Here is a 13240-nt window from a genome sequence, read left to right on the forward strand (position 1 = left end):
ACTTACATAGCCCCCATGCTCCCCACAAAAAATTTTACAAATTGGATTGGGCAGTGGCCAATACAGATTTGAAAAAAATTTTTAATAATTACAATAACAAAGAAATCAAATGCACACACTTATTGATACAACGTTGGTCAAAAGCTAAAATTTTGTCACAGTCCATAAAGACAGTCCTGATCATTCATTACGGTAAAATATAGTGTTTTTCTCAAAGTCTGAGCAGTAGAAGAAAATGCACACGGAAGTAGTGGATTTCCATGCAGTCTTGAAGAAGTAGTGTTGTCCTTCCAACGGAAAGACAGTGCTGACTCTCGACATGCAGACAAGTATTGGGTCACAACAGAGCAAACCCACAGCAGAGTCATTCGAAGTTTGGAAGAATATTGGTAGGTAGGTCATCACAGAGCAGACCCACTGTTGTCCTGGTAGAGATTACGGTATTGGTGGGCCACCAGAGGTGCAGACCCACTGCAGTCCTTGTAGAGATAATGGTAATGGTGGGCCATCAAAGATGCAGACCCACTGTAGTCGTTGTAGAGATGGCCAGCAGCCATCTGTTGCGATTGTGCAGGTGCACATTCACCATCGAAGAGTCTTGCGGAGAATATAGCAAGTCCATAAACCACCACTTGTGCACTCACAAAGTTTTTGGAATTGTCCTTAGAACCAGCAATGCTGTTATCCAGTCCCTTGCTGAATTATTAACACACGTGCAAACACTAACAGTCCCTACTTCTCACATATTGTCCATATACTATGACCAACAGAAACGTGTGCAGTGAAATGTAACTTACAAGTTAATAATATGATGAATGGTGACAATTACAATTTTATAACATAAGAATACAATAACAAAGGTACAAAATACATCATTAAAGAACATAACAATACAGATAACATTTGTAGTAAAACAGGCTTTACAAAAGAATCGAACTAACATATACATCAGTGGAATTATGACATGAGTACATACATAAAAGATCACAATAACTTTTGAAACATCAACTTCACACATGAGCATTAAACAGAACAGAATTAATAATATCTAACATTTTTACAAAGTAAATAACGCATTATTAATGCCAATTATATTCGAGGATAACAGTATTCCTCATCATAGTGAATGTAGCTTAATATTAAAAGAAGAAAAAATTCTATGAAACTACACAGAGGCAGGAAGAAAACAAATACACAAGGGTACACAAACACATAGTGGGATAACGCCAATAGGAAAGGACAGGGTTTGTTTCATTGCAGTATTTTGCAAACAAAACTTTCTTTGCTTCTTGGAGATCTCCCTTCATTCATCATTATTCCCAAAAGTCCTATCTAAGCCTGCCTTCTGTATTTTGTTCACATCCTCTGTCAAAAATAGTTTTTCTCTCTGCTTTCTGTATTCTGTTCACATCCTCTGTCAATAATAGTTTTTCTCCACTGTACAGTATCCTTTTTATTTTGCCAGACCATTTTCTGATAGCTTCTCAATGCATTTCTTATAAATTTATAATAGTTAGTTTCTTATATAGTCTCCTCTTAAGCTAACTTAAATCTGCTGAGCTCAGATACTAAACTAAGGGACGAGGCAATGCAGCAGCACATAACAAATTAACACAAACAGCAATGCAAAAAAAAAATGGAAAATTGCAAAGCAAGCTACAGTAAATATAAATTACCAAGCAATGCAACATTACAACTAATATGAGCCAATGTACAGTAACAAGAAAAATAAGTCAGTAGTAAAACTAGCTTAACAGAGTAACACAATTTAAAATTCAGTAGCACTATGCCTGGCAAACAGCAGCAGCAAATATAAAAAATATAAAAAATATAAAACTTATATCTATACATGAGAAAGCTCAAGCAGAAAAGATATTACAGTAAAAACAACAATTCAGATAAGGGAAGTGTATATTCACATCTTAATGTCTATGTAAATTAAAGTGGTGCACCACAACAACTTATTATAAAAAAAATATTACCATGAACTTGAAAAGAAAATTATGTGTCCAGTTACTGTTACTAGTCCCTTCTTATTGTTCTTTCCTTTCCAAGTGCTCCTTTTTTTTTTTAAAGAATGTGGATTACAAAATTATCATTCAATAGATCTGTTGACAGAAAGTGTTCACATTAGCAAATGCATCTAAGTTTATTTTATAAAACTAATGCTGTAACACAGCTGGAAAACAGGTATCAAATGAAATAAGCAATTACGCAAACCAAAGCATAAAAATATCATTCAATAGTCATGTGACATTTCATAAGTTAGTAGAAATTCTCTCAACTCTCGTAGAAAGACGCTTGTCGTAATCAGGTGTGCAGATGTAAAAATATTTCTCGTCATTTCATTAGGCATTTCAGTAAATATCATAAATTACGAGCTCCACAGTATGCTTTCAACAAGGAAATGTCAATAGCGAGTATAATGGCCTCCCCTTTTTTTCTACCTGTGCTGCTGAAAGGCTAATGGCTTTTTTTCGGGCGGCTGTCGCCCAGGTGGGTGCCCGCGACGCATTACGTGCAGGTGGTCACTTAACTTTCTTACGGAAATATTTACGACAGCAGTTTCCGCTACAGTGACAGTCTCACATAAAAATATTTCACAGGTCAAGAATTAGCGTTGCAAATCTGTAGAAAGAAAATTCTATAAATATAAGTGTCCAAATAAAATATTCGTCAGCATTGTGATATAGTCACGCATTTACGCACATTTCATAACTCTTAAAGCACGATTCTTGGTTTCTAACATACTTCCTATTCCTCATATACGGTAGCCTCATCTTATTGATCATAAACATATCTCAACAGCATAGTACACATCATCGTCGTAATAATATCATAACATCTCAGTCAATTCTCACAATCGTCGTAGCCTCCTCCAATAATGTCAAAGCCTAAAAAGAATTCTCTGCTCATTTAAATAGTGTCACCTACCTCAAACGTACTTTAAAAATCATGATCTCATACCAAATACATCATTCAAAGCTCTCATAGTATCACAATGGGTCCAAAAAAATATGAACAGTTCACAAAGTACAGACAAAATACAATTTCATAAGTGTGAAGTAATCCAACTCTGTAATTGCGTAAACATCTGTCACTGACGTAGTAAAAAGAATGTTTGTTTCTCTGTCAAATAATCAGATAGCTGTGTAATTCTGTGTTAGAGAAATATGGTACCGAAGTGTAAAGTTGTATAAGCAAATACCATATTAGCTAGGGCTCTTTGTGCTTGCCAAACACATGGTACACAAAGTAAGCGTGTACCCCCCTGAGGATTATTGTAATTATACCCTCAGGTGTTACAGATTACAGCAATGGAATGAAATGTATCATGGAAAACTTTCTTTGTAATTCAAAAATCTTTAAAAATAAATGTTTTAAGTACAAAATTAATCACTCAAATACGTGTCCTGTAGCGCTATATATGCGTCTTGCTGTAAGATAATCTCTGTGGAAGTGTCGTAGTTATCGTCCTCCGAAAGCTAAGTTCTGCAGAAGACAATGTACTTACCTCATGATAAACGAAAGTGAAATGCTTTGCGTATAGATATCTTAGTTATTACGCTTATTGTTGTGGTGAAGAACGTACTGTGCTGTAACGTATTGTTGTGCTACGGAAAACCCAGTCTCATTGTAGCTATACTACAAAAGTTACTACTAAAACATGTTTTACTTTCCAGAATAAAACAGAAAAACTGTGCAGATATAAAACAGAAACACCGCAAAAGCAACATTGTATATTGTCACTCATTAGTAGCGTCGTGATAAAATCGTGTAGCTGTCACATAAACTAACCACTGTGTCATCTGGTATCTCACAGAAAGTACTTTAAATCCAGAATATATTTTCAAGTAAACCAAAATGTTGCATTAAAATCTCATTAGCAGTACCAGTATATGTTTTAAGTATGTGAGCCTTATGGTCGTTACGTAATCGTGCCACTAACAAACAAGAATGTACACACACAATAACGATGTGTCGTCAGTTCACTATAACAATGCATTCGTAATTTCTGTTTAAAAATGTTCTCTAGGTTCTAGACTGGATATTTAACTTCAAACATTGTTGTATGTTAACAGCTTCTTAAGTCTGACACAGCACACTAGTAATGTAAAGTGAAAAGTTTTATGGCAAAGACAAAGTTAAAAAGCAGATTATCTTTCAATAAACGGTTTTACATGTGAAGTGTGGTGAAATACTTTACTCTTCATAGTACTCAGAGTTTGAACTTGAATGCAATTGTCATCTGGTATACGTCGGTAAAGAATACTGGAATTTTTTTCTCAAGGTTAGCGTCTATGTCATTTTTCTCTGAGCCAGCCAGCGCACGTGGGTGCCTGCGGCGCGAGTCATTGTCTGTCTCTTTGTTGGCGCGCGTTGTTATTGGGATTAGGAGACCTAACTTCTACAAATTCACGTTGTCGAAAGTGCCCTGCTCTGTTTGAATCCCGCCAGTTCTGATGCAATTCAGGTCTGTCGTTACGATCACATCGTCTGTCGTCATGTCGGTAGTTCCTGTAGTTTCTTTCTTGTCGGTTAAGTGGTGGAGAATTTTTCCCTGAATCGTAACTGCGCGCTGAACTGTTGCGTCTGAAGTTATTGTGTCTCCCTTGATAATAATTATTTTGGTTCCCATATTGTCTGTTTCTCTGATTGTCTCTGTGATAGTCACTACCGCGGAGAGGTGATCTTTCCCTGTAATTATTACTACTCTGCCAACGGTTGTCGTACGGGTGGTGTCTATTTTGGTCACGATTTGCGTTGTAAGAATAGACCAGTCATGTCCGGTTATTGTTTCTGTCGTCACGGAATTGTGACGGATGTGACCTGTAATTGTTGTGTCCTTGTTTTCGCGTTCCGCGATTATCAGTGTCAATTTCTAGTTCTTGTAACAGTCCCTGAAAAGCTTCAATGTCGTCTTTGCAACGTCCTGCTAAAATAATATGCCGTAAATGTTCAGGTAATTTGATTAAGCAAATGCGGATGAGTTCTGAGGGGCTGTATGGGTTTGACAGGTACTGATTCTTGTGCAACATGTCTTCAAAATATTTCACAAGACTGGAGAATTCAGATTGTTCGAAATGTTTCATCATTATGATACCATGTTTTACTCGGTCTTGTGTGGCTTGAGACCAATATGCTGAGAGGAAGGCATGGTAAAATTCTCCTTCACTGTGGCAATCGTGAATGACCGATCGCATTCTTACAGCTGGTTCATTCTCTAAGTAGCCACACATAAATTCTAATCTGTGTTCCAACGACCAGTTGGGAGGAAAACAATGAGAGAATTGATGGAGCCATGCTTGTGGATGAATGTCGTTGCCAGAATTCTTAAATGTTTTGAATTTACGTGTAGTAATGAACAGCTTATAGCCAAAATCGTCATGTCGGCAAGTCGCATGTCGGTCATTGTTAGGTCGTGTCGGCCGTTCCATCTCAAAATTCGGTGCACATTGCCAATTTCTTTCATAACTTCCGAAATGCCCTGTGTTATTATTTTGCGGCTTTTCCGTGTTTCTAAGTCCCTCTTCCCGTGTTGGAACGCGAGTGTCCTCTGAAATATGTAATTCTTGTATTACCTGTGTCAGCTGATCTTGTACTTCCCGGATTTCTCTTTGGTGTTGTGTATTAATTTGATTCTGATTTTGTTTGAATTTTCTTATTTGTTCATACTCTTCTGTGTCAGTGAAGGCTACGGGTCTTGTGTCATTCAGATCATCATCTACCTTTGTAGATAAGTTAGTGACCTGATCCGAAAGTTCGGCTACTTTCTCCAATAGTGTACTTATTTCTTCAGTGTGTTTTTCTGAACCAAGTTTCAGAGTATCTACTGTGTCCTTAAAGTTTTCCTGAGTTTTTGCAAGTTGCGTAACCGAATCGGTAGATGCAACTGAGTCAATTTTAGCTTGCAAGGTCTCATGATTTTCATGAACAATAGTTTGCAGTTCTTTTATGGCTGCTTCGTGATTCTGTAATACATTTTCATGACGCGAAAAAATAGGTTGGAAATGCTCACAAATTTGTGTTTTTACGTCATTACAGACCTTTTGACATTTCGATTCGATGTTATGTAACTCAGTGGTTAAATCTTCACGTGTTTGTTCAAGTGTAGTGTCTAACTTTTTGAGATTTTGTTCCACTGTGTCTACCTTTTTGAGATTTTGTTCCACTGTGTTTAACTGTTGCTGTGTTTGTCTCTGGTGTTGTTCCATTGTGTCTAACTTTTCAAGCTTTTGTCCCATTTGTTGCATTAATTGTAATAACAATGCACTGGTGTCTGAAACATGTTCCTCAGTGCTTTTCGGCAGTGAAGTTGCACCGGCAACATTCACATTTTGACAAGCAGAAAATGTGTCTTGACTCATTTGAGAAAACGGTGAGAACCCAAAACCTGAGTCTACAGTATTTGCAAAATTGTGTCCTGTCATTCCCGATTCCTGAGGCAAGCTGTTGCCGACCGATCGATCGATAATGCGCCCCTCTTCACTAATTGTTTCACTGTCCACGCCATAGTTTGCCGCCTGCTCCATTTCCCTATGCACAGTTACCAAATTACTACTTTGAATGTCTGTTAATTCATTACTCTGCGGCGCTATCACACTGCTTTCGTCTTCACTGTCATTTCTCAGTTTTCTTTGGAGCCTAGTATTACGTTTTTCACACGCCATTGTTGTCACAGTATTTCACACGATAACACAGAAAAGCGCAATTTGAAGAGCAAAATAAAATAACATAGCAATGGAAATAATGTCTACTTAATTGCCAGCGCAGCTGCGAAATACTTGGTGCAAATCTACATGCATGCCACAACTGTTTTACTGTACAGCAATGAAAAACTACAACTACAAAGGAAATTCTCTCTATAATTACGCGCTAGCAACAAACAATAGCTACACTAATTACACAAACTACAAGAAAAAAATCAGAAGATTCCAGTGAGGTATCCTAGGCTAAGGGTCGACATATGAAACTTCCCCTTTTTCAACAATTATACATGACTGTTCTTAAACTGACACACAATATTTTGTTAGCGCAACGCAATCTGACTTTCAAAATTCCCTACAAAAGAATGGCCCTGACTAACATTAAACTATACCTTTCACAAATCACTTACCTCACAAAAATCTTCGCTGCTCAAGCTACTGCAATACAGTGAGCGCCACTACTGCCAGCTAAATAAAAGATTCAAACTATGGAAGGCACTAACTACTGACAGGGATAGTTAGCAAATGAAAGATATTAATAGAGAACAAACAATGTATTTACCTTGATATCATCATATATAAATATAGCAGTTCATGACAAATTTCAAAACTCCGCCATCTCTCTCCCCACATCCACCACTGCTGGCGGCTCACCTCCAACTGAGCAACGCTACGCGCTGTTCACAGCCAGCTGCCTAACACTACAATGGCGAGTATTACAACAATGCAAAGCAGCCACAGACTGCACACCGCACAGCCAGTGATTTTCATATTGAGCGCTACATAACGTTGCCAATAAGAAAACATAAACAGCCTACTTACATAGAGAAAACATAAACAGCCTACTTACACGTCTACTATAAAGGCGAACGTGGCGGACGTGGGTAGCAGTTCGCTATACGCAACGCCTACATTTCCAGAAAATTACGAATGTACAAACGCGCATATGTAATTGTCCTGCTAGAAATCTACGCGCATGCGCAAAATTGAACACAAGTATCGTATCGAGTGGACACATCTTAAGGCCAACCTCACCATCCTCTTGTTGTTGCTGTGGTGGTCTTCAGTCCTGAGACTGGTTTGATGCAGCTCTCCATGCTACTCTATCCTGTGCAAGCTTCTTCATCTCCCAGTGCCTACTGCAACCTACATCCTTCTGTATCTGTTTAGTGTATTCATCTCTTGGTCTCCCTCTACGATTTTTACCCTCCACACTGCCCTCCAATACTAAATTGGTGATCCCTTGATGCCTCAGAACATGTCCTACCAACCGATCCCTTCTTCTAGTCAAGTTGTGCCACAAACTCCTCCCCAATCCTATTCAATACCTCCTCATTAGTTATATTATGTACCCAGCTAATCTTCAGCATTCTTCTGTAGCTCCACATTTCGAAAGCTTCTATTCTCTTCTTGTCCAAACTAGTTATCGTCCATGTTTCACTTCCATACATGGCTACACTCCATGCAAATACTTTCAGAAACGACTTCCTGACACTTAAATCTTAACATACCTGAAATTTTCCTTTCCTCGCGGAGATGGTAAACACGTGTGTTCTGAAGAGAGTGGGGATGGGTGTCGAGGACTGAGTATATATTACAGTTATTTGAGAGTGTTCTTGACCCTGTGGGTGGTGTTAATTTGTAGGAACGCTAGAGACGTGGGGCAGTAGACGCCCTTACTTGCCGGAACGGCTGGAAGTGCGACAAAACATGGCGCAGTCGACCCACGTGGTCGCAGCCGGTGTGCCAGTTGTGGCGAGTATTTCCGGACGCCTGACTATCGATCCATCGACCCGCGCCGCCAGAGGCGAGACCCGTAGAGCTGTCGGCCGTGACTGTGTGTGTGGCGGGCTGCCTACGCAGCAAGCAAGAGCCTTCCCGGAACACACGAGCTGGGGTATTTCTAAACCGCCTGCGGCCTTTCCAATTTCTCTACCTTTCATTCAAAAGTACACACGTACTCTCCGTGCACGCATCCGGGCCAGAGAGTTTGCGACGTAATAGTCATGAGTGGCCTCGGTTCTTTGTCAGTTTGACTCGATTTTGTCAATACTGTAATAACAGGACAGGCCTCTTCATGCTGTGAAATTTCATTTCGTTTCGACCTCTCTTTCTGGGCGCTTCACATTGTCAGGCAGCGTATTTAGAACACTTTAAAAGAAAGGGAATTTTGTGTATATACAAGGTGTAGGCGGGTGGTTTTTTTCCACCTTGTAGAATCTCTAGGGATTGATCGATACAGCACAAAAAAGCTCTAATGAACTTATGTCCGCAAATGCATGGTTTACATGCTAGGGACCATTTATTCAATCATACTTTGTTACACAGCCATCGGCCTTGCCGCAATGGTTACACCAGTTCCCGTGAGATCACCCAAGTTAAGCGCTGTCGGGCGTGGTCGGCACTTGGACGGGTGAACATCCAGGCCGCCATGCGCTGTTGCCATTCTTCGGGGTGCACTCAGCCTCGTGATGCCAATTGAGGAGCTACTCGACCGATTAGTAGCGGCTTCGGTCAACATCATTACGACTGGGAGAGCGGTGTGCTGAGCCCACGCCCCTCCTATCCCCATCCTCCCCTGAGGATGACACGGCGGTCGGATTGTCCCGATGGGTCACTTGTGGCCTGTAGACGGAGTGGTAAATACTCTGTTACGCAGGCTGTGGTCCAATACACCCTGTACCGTGCAGCCACAGATACAGTATTCATGGTTTCCTCGTAGAGGGTGGTACTGTTCCTCATATGTCATGCCCTAGCGCCCACTCCTGCCATATTAATTGGTAATGCTGTGTCCAGTACAGGTCTCTTGCTAACTCATCTTGTAGTGGATGTAATACAGCGTGGTACACAATGGTTCCGTATTGGAATCGAGAGCTCGCCGACATGGTGTTTACTTACGGAAAGGCAAATGGCAACGGGCGGCGGCCAGAAAGGTTGCGTCAGGAGGCCTATCCCCGCCGACTACAACCACAGAATTCAATGTTTGCAACAGTGTTTCGCCGTTTGTCTAAGAGAGGGTCGTTTCAGGAAGTAAGAAATCGTGAAGGACCTACCTGAAATGTTTGGACACCATGTTGTTGTTGTTGTTGTTGTCTTCAGTCCTGAGACTGGTTTGATGCAGCTCTCCATGCTACCCTATCCTGTGCAAGCTTCTTCATCTCCCAGTACCTACTGCAGCCTACATCCTTCTGAATCTGCTTAGTGTATTCGTCTCTTGGTCTCCCTCTACGATTTTTACCCTCCACGCTGCCCTCCAACACTAAATTGGTGAACCCTCGATGTCTCAGAACATGTCCTACCAACCGATCCCTTCTTTTTGTCAAGTTGTGCCACATACTCCTCTTCTCCCCAATTCTATCCAATACTTCACCATCAGTTATGTGATCTATCCATCTAATCTTCAGCATTCTTCTGTAGCACCACATATCGAAAGCTTCTATTCTCTTCTTGTCCAAACTATTTATCGTCCATTTTTCACTTCCATACATGGCCACACTCCATACAAATACTTTCAGAAACAACTTCCTGACACTTAAATCTATACTCGATGTTAACAAATTGCTCTTCTTCAGAAACGCTTTCCTCGCCATTGCCAGTCTACATTTTTTATCCTCTCTACTTCGACCATCATCAGTTATTTTGCTCCCCAAATAGCAAAACTCCTTTACTACTTTAAGTGTCTCATTTCCTAATTTAATTCCCTCAGCATCACCTGACTTAATTCGACCACATTCCATTATCCTCGTTTTGCTTTCAAGACACTGTCCATTCCGTTCAACTGCTCTTCCAAGTCCTTTGCTGTCTCTGACAGAATTACAATGTCGTCGGCGAACCTCAAAGATTTTATTTCTTCTCCGTGGATTTTAATACCTACTCCGAATTTTTCTTTTGTTTCCTTTATTGCTTGCTCAATATACAAGGTGAATAACATCGGGGAGAGGCTACAACCCTGTCTCACTCCCTTCCCAACCACTGCTTCCCCTTCATGCCCCTCTTATAACTGCCATCTGGTTTCTGTACAAATTGTAAATAGCCTTTCGCTCCCTGTATTTTACCCCTGCCACCTTTGGAATTTGAAAGAGAGTATTGCAGTCAATATTGTCGAAAGCTTTCTCTAAGTCTGCAAATGCTAGAAACGTAGGTTTGCCTTTCCTTAATCTTTCTTCTAAGATAAGTCGTAAGGTCAGTATTGCCTCTCGTGTTCCAACATTTCTACGGAATCCAAACTGATCTTCCCCGAGGTCAGCTTCTACCAGTTTTTCCATTCGTCTGTAAATAATTCGCGTTATTATTTTGCAGCTGTGACTTATTGAACTGATAGTTCGGTAATTTTCACATGTCAACACCTGCTTTCTTTGCGATTGGAATTATTATATTCTTCTTGAAGTCTGAGGGTATTTCGCCTGTCTCATACATCTTGCTCACCAGATGGTAGAGTTTTGTCAGGACTGGCTCTCCCAAGGCCGTCAGTAGTTCTAACGGAATGTTGTCTACTCCCAGGGCCTTGTTTCGACTTAGGTCTTTCAGTGGGCTGTCAAACTCTTCACGCAGTATCGTATCTCCCATTTCATCTTCATCTACATCCTCTTCCATTTCTATAATATTGTCCTCAAGTACATGGCCCCTGTATAGACCCTCTATATACTCCTTCCACCTTTCTGCTTTCCCTTCTTTGCTTAGAACTGGGTTTTCAAATGAGCTCTTGATATTCATACAAGTGGTTCTCTTTTCTCCAAAGGTCTATTTAATTTTCCTGTAGGACACCATACTTGAAGGATAATGTGGTTAACAGTGTGGAAGACGACCGCCGTGTCAGTACCAGGCAGTTGGCCCGCCAGTACAGGGTAAGCCAGACGACCGCATGGAACATTCTCCATGAGAATTGTTACTATCCTTATCACTTACAGCGTGTCCGCGGCTTACAGATACAGACTTTTTTTACTGGTTTCTTCACCATGCAACCACGTTTCAAAGATTTGTGTTATCCATCATATTCATAGAGACCACCTTTACGGGGAATGGTATGTTCAACTGTCATAAAACCTTTGTGCGGGATAGCATGCAGAACCCTCATGGTACGGTGAAGAGTGTGATTTGTGCTTTTACCAGTGGGGGGGATGTCTTAGGGGTTAGTATAATTATATATGTTACTAGCTTGGACCGTGGCGTTACCCATGGTTAAACAGTTATTTATAAATAGATGTTAATGCCGAAACTCACTATTCACGCGTATGCACTATCAGAAAAGCCTTCCCTTGTTATATCTTTAAAAGTACATTATAGGTGAAGCCTATTTACAAAATCATCTACATACAGGTATACGAGGGGAATTCGAAAAGTAAAGGCACATTTGTGAAAAGCTGTACTTATTCTGATGATAGAAAACTGAAACATGCGTTATTTTTCTACGTAACCTCCCTGGACTTCAATGCAGTTTTCCCGACATTGTACGTGTTTTTTTTTTTTTTTATTTAATCAGAAAATACGTTTTTCGGTTGCATCTGTAACCATTTTTGCAACTCAGCAATGACGTCTTCATCACTTTCAAATCTTCTTCCCTGTGGTGCTTCCGTTAAGGATCCAAACATGTGAAAATCGCTTGGAGCCAGGTCTGGACTGGTATGGTGGATGTTCCAGCACCTCGAATCTCAACTCCTTTATTGCGTCGGCTGTCCGTTTGGCAGAATGTGGGCGAGCGTTATCTCGCTGAAGGATGACACCTCTTCACAGTTTTCCACGTCATTTGGATCTGATTGCAGGTTTTAGTTTCGCACGCAACACATCACATCCACCATACAATACAGACCTGGCTCTAAGGCCTCGTTTACGCTGCGGCGGCGTCTTGCAACATTGTGGCATGCTACGGAAATTGGGCGTGCGTCGTCTTGTCGTTTAGTTCTAAATGTTTTGAAATGCTTACCTACTACATAACACTTTTTCAAAATTAATAACCGAGCATAATAATAGTATTAATAGTAAGACTATATTAAAAACTTTCAGTGCTCGGCTCCAAAAATTTAAATTATATATAAAGTTTTACTCCAGTGCATGGGAACTAAACATCCCAGGTTGGGATGCATAAACTAAAACCAGAGGAGGGGATGGTCTGATGCAGAGGGGGGGAAATCACCCCCATCCCCCCCCCCCCCTGCAAATAGCCAATCATCAGCATCGGTGCAGCCGGAATGTGTGGGCCGGTATAACTGGCGACCGTATTTTGGGACCAGTCTTCCTCCCACGTTGCCCAACACGCCGGAACTATCGGCGTTTCTTGCGGAAGTTTCATATCAGCGCATGCTCTGCGGCACAGTGAAAATCTCATTTAGTAGACCATTGAGATTTCGTCGTTGGCTGTTGCCAGTTAGCCCAGTAATCGCATTAATACTGTTTACTGATGAAGCCACTTACACCCATGCCCGTATCGATAACGCTCGTAACTCACGTCGGTGGTGCGATGGAATCCCACGTGATCTTCTGGGAGACACATTTTCAAGAACGGTGGTAACAGACAACCAGATGACTGAGCCTTTTGT

This window comes from Schistocerca serialis, chromosome 12, assembly GCF_023864345.2.
Source record: "Schistocerca serialis cubense isolate TAMUIC-IGC-003099 chromosome 12, iqSchSeri2.2, whole genome shotgun sequence".
Classification (NCBI taxonomy): Eukaryota; Metazoa; Arthropoda; class Insecta; order Orthoptera; family Acrididae; genus Schistocerca; species Schistocerca serialis.